A 6,237-nucleotide genomic window follows, 5' to 3' on the forward strand; every position below is an offset into this window, starting at 1 on the left:
GTTGAATGCTGCTTATGTTGTTTCAGACCGAAGATGTTGCGAGCTGATCATGATCAGTGATGATGGTGAATTTCTTACGTGACATCATTTTGGTTATTTTGAAACCAGCTTAAAGAGGTACCAGCACATCTGGATTTATTCATAAAATGTTACACAAGCTTAGCATTTTATAGCATAACATAATCCATGATAATAAAATTGTCCAACTCGCCAAGGTCCTGACCATCTAAAAGAACATAGGTGATATGTAAAGACAAGGTTACTTGCCCAAATCCTATAGTATAAACATTTAGTAATTGTTGGTATTTAGTTCCTGTATAAACCTGCCAGTTGACCAGGCCAACGATGGTGGACCTTTAAGCATATAAAAAGCCAGCGATAAAGTTGTCCTCAAATCTCCGTATCCGACTATGTTATGATGACGGTATCGATGACCACTAGTGCCCACGGATTCTAAATGTTCAAAACTGAACAAACATGACACCCACCACATGTACATGTAGTAAGTTCCGAATTCAGTGAAGTGTTGACAAATGCTATCATTATAACCACAAAAGTATCATTTGAATCATTTTGATTCAAATTAAAAGTATACATCCATGTATTGAAATTCCAGTTCCGGTGCTTTATTCTTCTCCAAATTACAGGCAGTATTCACCGTCGTCTGCTATGCTAGCAACGCCCCTGCACTTTAAAGTATCAAAATGGCAAATACGGCCTACATTATATACCAAAGCAGACTGCAGTTTTATGAAATGAAATCTACGATGACACCATAGAATGTATGTTGACACATACCATAATAAAGATGCTCGACATTGACTCATTTAACAGTCACATGTACGTGTTTATTCTGGTGTGGTCTACCGTTCATGGACATTTTGTGTGACAGCTTGAAAACACTAGGATCCAAAACATTCTCATCTATTAGTGCACAGTTCTTTAACCCCAATACATTTATACATTCATTGAATGACCTTTGAAAATTTGGGTACAAAAACTCATACTCTGCAACTTGAGGTCAAATTTTGCACTATGGTTGTTTAATTGAGGTAATTGAACTATGTCATTGGGATGAGGCCATTGTGGTCCATAGTGAAAGAATTTCAGCTGCAGTTGACCATGACTTGTGAAATGTCACTATTTTCTTTACCTTTTTGAACAGTGTTGCCATATTGATTGTTACTGTAGTGTAAGGGACGCACCATTGGACTTCGAAGTTTCCCACCAACACTAAAAAAAATTTCCCCACCTTACTTACTCACGGTGTATAAATGCATGAAAACAAAAACTAAAAACTTGCCGCCTTTAGCGAAAAAAGAAAATTGCTTCCTACCCCCACCCCCTTGAAGTCTAATGATGCGTCCCTAATTTCTGTCTGCCGAATACAATTGCACGATGTCGTTAGGGGCTGCGCAATAATTATGAACCAGGGGGGGTAAAATTGGAAGGACAAAGATTTTTTTGGCCAGCCGAAGGGGGGGGCGGGGGGGGGAGCAATTTGTACACACTTACTGGGCAACTTATAACACGCTTTAAAAAGGCGTATAAAAACAGTACAGAAACGTTCAAATATGCACAAATTTCCGGCTCGCTACGTTACCATTAAAAGTTTGCAAATTGAGAACCCAAATATTTGGAATGTGCAAGGGGGGGGGGCAAATATTTTTTTGGTATGCCGAGAGTAGGGAGAGCAATTCTTGGCAGGCCGAGCAATTTTGGCACGAAATTTTACCCCCCCCCCCCTACGTTCATAATTATTGCACAGCCCCTAATCACAGGTTTCAGACAATGGTATAAAATCTCAACTTCAAGTCCGCAACCGAAGTCACAACCGAATCCGCAATTAGGTTATGCATATTATAGTGGTCCTACAGGTTTCAGACAATGATATAAAATCTCAACTTCAAGTAAGTTAAGTTGTGGGATCATTAAATATTCCCTATCATGTAAATAGTTATATCCAGTCGTGCAATGATGCCGGCTACATCACCGTGCCCATTATTATTGAAAAATGAAATGCACTTGAACTGTAAAATTTCTAACCATTTCGTCCATTCGTTGGCAAAATAATACAGATAGCGGTACATTATACTTTAGAATGCGCCTAGTGGGCGGAATAACGTCACGTATGGCAACCCTGTTCGTACTATTAAAGTTGACACTTCTATTCAAAATCATTGATCCCAATCAATTATTGGTAAACCATTCACCCATAAGAATTATTATTATTATCCAGCAAAGCTGAATGAATATGAACCTAATTGACACAAAACACGACGAGACGAAGTACGTTCCACAACTTTGTGGAGTATAGTATTTATTGTAGGCGACGAAAAAAAGAAACCCTGTTCTACGGGCGGACGGACCTTTCAACTAGGGTCGGTCGGTCGGCCTTTTTTTTTTTTTTTCTTTTTTTTTTTTGGAAAAAAAAAAAAAAATCACCAAAATCTGTAAATAATTTGCAATTTGAGAAAATACAAAAAAAAAAATTCTGTTCCTGAAATTTCCGAAATTTGGGTCGGCATTCATTTGTACAGGAATTTTTCCCCCGATTTGTTCAAAATCTGGGTCGGTCGGGCCCGTAGAACAGGGTTTTCTTTTTTCGTCGCCTTCGCGCCTAACAGGTATTTATCAGGCAATACGCTAGTGAACAGCGCCCTTTGTTATAAAGCGTGGATACCATGTAATTAAATATTAGCCCGCAAAATCGTTCACACAAATTTTCCAGGAAATAATCGGGGTTTTTTTTGTATCTTAATAAAAGTGAGCTACAGACTTGATAATTTCAGACAAGTATATAGAACAAAAGTACACTTTATCATGTCTTGAATTTAAATTTTAAAAATTATGTTAAAATTTCGATTTATGATGTGTAGGCCTATCTTAGTACATTTTTCGTATTTTTACAGTCACGATTAACAAATCTGGAAACTAACGGTTACAGTCATATCAAACGTTTCCAGGATGCGATGATATTTATGATAATAGTCACTACCGCAAACGATATTAGCACAAAATTAATTATTCTTTATTTTGGGGCGAAAACCGGATGAAAAAACAGTGAAACCAAATATCATCAACAGAGACGAGGAGGCCCACTTCCTTAGTCACGTGTATGACCCTCTCCTGGCTGATAAAACACCCTCTCAGTCGGGATACGTCCAACCGAAAGTAAGGATCTATACAACCATCATTCTGATGATGCCTACCGACCATAGGCGAAACCGTCAATAGTGAGTTCAATTTTGATTTTGTTCCAATGAAATCTTTTATAATATTTATCAACAAACCTGATGATTTTGTTTTTGTTTTTTTGTGAATAGTTTTGGTAGCTTGTTTTCATCAATATCTTGAAGTCTTTTAAAGTACTTGGCACGAATATTATTTTGGGTAGAGGCAATAGTTTGCCATCCAAGATCACCCCTCTTCAGCAACGTTTCTTGGTGCTTTTAGAATAGTTCGAGCCATGGTATTGAATATTTTCGAGTTTCTCTATCATTGTGCTATGCTACCAATTACAAAATCATATACGCTGGCGAAGTTATGTAATAATCGGTACCTCTGCATTAAACCATATCATGCTGAAACTCGCACCTGTAAGATTGGTATCTTTGAAAAGACCAGTATTGTATTCTATCTACGATTGCAGACATCCACAGGTGCCGAGTTCAACCTGCTTGTAGCTCCGTGCTTGTAGTGCAGCGCGATATATTCAAAATGGTTTTCACCTATTGCTATGGTAGTTAATCCGATTAATCACGTAACTTTGCTAGCGTATAGACAGAGAGTTGATATTCTTGAGAGGGCACTCTATTCACGTGGTTTCTTTTCCAACGCTAAAAGATCACGAATTTTGGTGGTTTGCAAATGAAAAGTGTCCGCACTATCGATTGATTACGTAACTGTTATGAATAATGTATTAGGTTTTCAATGCAATCGCCTCGACCCATCAATACATATTATCTGTATTTATCAAAGTACTTGGAATAGCAATCTGGTGAGTTCACTGAACTACGCCCTAATACTGATGGAGTTTTAATGGCGTTTAATGGCGCTAATCCTCTCCATACACAGATGAACAAATACAATAGGAGAAGGTCAACACATATGACCTCCTATATGACATGTTATATGAGATGTACAACAACCTGAATATCATAAAGATCAGTGTTCGTTTGTGCATATGAACTGCATATTTACAATACTAAATATTAGTCGTTATATATTATGCCAAATATTGGTATTATGACAACACGGTATATGCATTGTATATAAAACAACTAATAGATCCTGCTATCATGGCGTCAGGTCATTGGTTCATCATATCCCGTATGTTTCTTAAAATTCATTCATATTTGAGACAAATTTCTGTGCCCATTTTATAGGCGTACAGGTGGATCCGGTTTTTTGGTCATTTTCATTTCTTTTTGATGAAAGAATTAAGGTTTTCCACTGCACGGAGGCCACTATGTGATACTAATTTAATGCTATTTGTAAATGAATGCGGATTCCCGGTTGTTGTTTTTCCAGTGTGACAACTGTCCACCCATCCAGACAACATCATAACATAATAAAACGTCTGTATTTGTACGATGAGTAAATATTAAACTGAACTTTGCCTTGGAACATTGTGTAAGACGGTGTAAGATTTTGTGGGCGCCCTCAACATTATTATCCTCTTTGTATCCGTTAAATGACATGGCATAGACTGTGAATTCTATGAAGACTACTTATACATAGGGTCATATCCATGGACACAAGTAACGATAATTGACAACACGATACGCGACTGTATTTAGGGGCTAAGCACTAATAATTAATAATGCCGAGTAGGGCCTACTCCTGGGCGACTCGTGTGGGCAAGGACGGTGACCAAATGAGTCCCAAATTTCACCGGGGGGTGGGGGGCACTCAAGTATGATAGTGTAGGCCTAAACGCATGACTTTTTTTTTTTTTTTCTAAAACGAGTTTTACCCTACCAGCAAATTTAGGATCAATAGGCGTAAGCTAACTTAATACACTAAAGGAAGTTTTGGATGAGAAAACGGACATTTTGATGAGAAACGGCTTAATGACGCAAAGACAGTTGTGGTAACACCATGGTCGCAGACATGCAAAAAAGCTCAAAAACAGATAGTAATGAAACCAGTTTTTATTTTCCATGCTCTAGCGAATTCACAGAGAAGGTGTTTCTAGTACAATACAGCGTCGGACTCTAGCTGAGAGCGTAGCCTAAGTCCAAACGGACTCCAAGAAGGGCTCTCCATACACAAATGAACAAACACAAAGGAAGGCAGTCTCCTCCGTGACCAGCTTGATTTCGATGGAGCGAAAACAAATTGGCTGCAGAGGAGACGGGTAATTTTGCCATGCAAATGAGGTGAGTGTCATCCCCCTGGTATAGACCCAGAGAAGATGAGAATAGACTATTCTCATCTTCTCTGCAGTAGAGGCTATTGAAATCATCTTGGTCGATCTATTAGTGCATGTAATCCGCGGTGAGCTGAACTACGCCCTGAAAGCGATTTTAGCTCTACGCAGATGAGATGAACAAATACAATAGGAGAAAGTCAACACATAATAGAGGCCCTGCATGAAATTATCGATTGGCTCCAAACAAAGGATTTGTACCGGTGTCCTTCACCGTAGTTATGGCGGAGTACAGTCCATTCAATCAAATGTTGTCATCAACCTGTTTGATCGCAATGCAGGGTTATGTGTGTGGGACGAACTGTCACGGTAGATTGCAATCATGCTTTTGTTGAATGCATTTGAGTAGTCCGCCATATTTACGGGATGATACGTCACCCACGTCACATGCAAGGCCTCTATACGCTGCCGAAGTTACGTAATAATCGGATTAACTACCATAGCAATAGGTGAAAACAATTTTTGAATATACCACGCTGCACTGATACGTTCACGCGGTACCTCTTCATTGAACCATATCATGCTGATTACTTGCACCTGTAAGATTAGTATCTTTGAAAAGACCAGTATTGTATTCAATCTATGATTGCAGACATACACAGGCGATGAGTGTAACCTGCTTGTAGTGCAGCGCGATACGTTCAAAATTGTTTTCACGTATTACTATGGTAATTAATCCGAATAATTACGTAACTTCGCCAGCGTATTGAAATCATCTTGGTCGATAATCCGCGGTACGCCCTGAAGTGATTTTAGCTCTACGCAGATGAGATGAACAAATACAATAGGAGAAAGCCAACACA

This window comes from Amphiura filiformis, chromosome 18 (assembly GCF_039555335.1).
Source record: "Amphiura filiformis chromosome 18, Afil_fr2py, whole genome shotgun sequence".
Lineage (NCBI taxonomy): Eukaryota > Metazoa > Echinodermata > Ophiuroidea > Amphilepidida > Amphiuridae > Amphiura > Amphiura filiformis.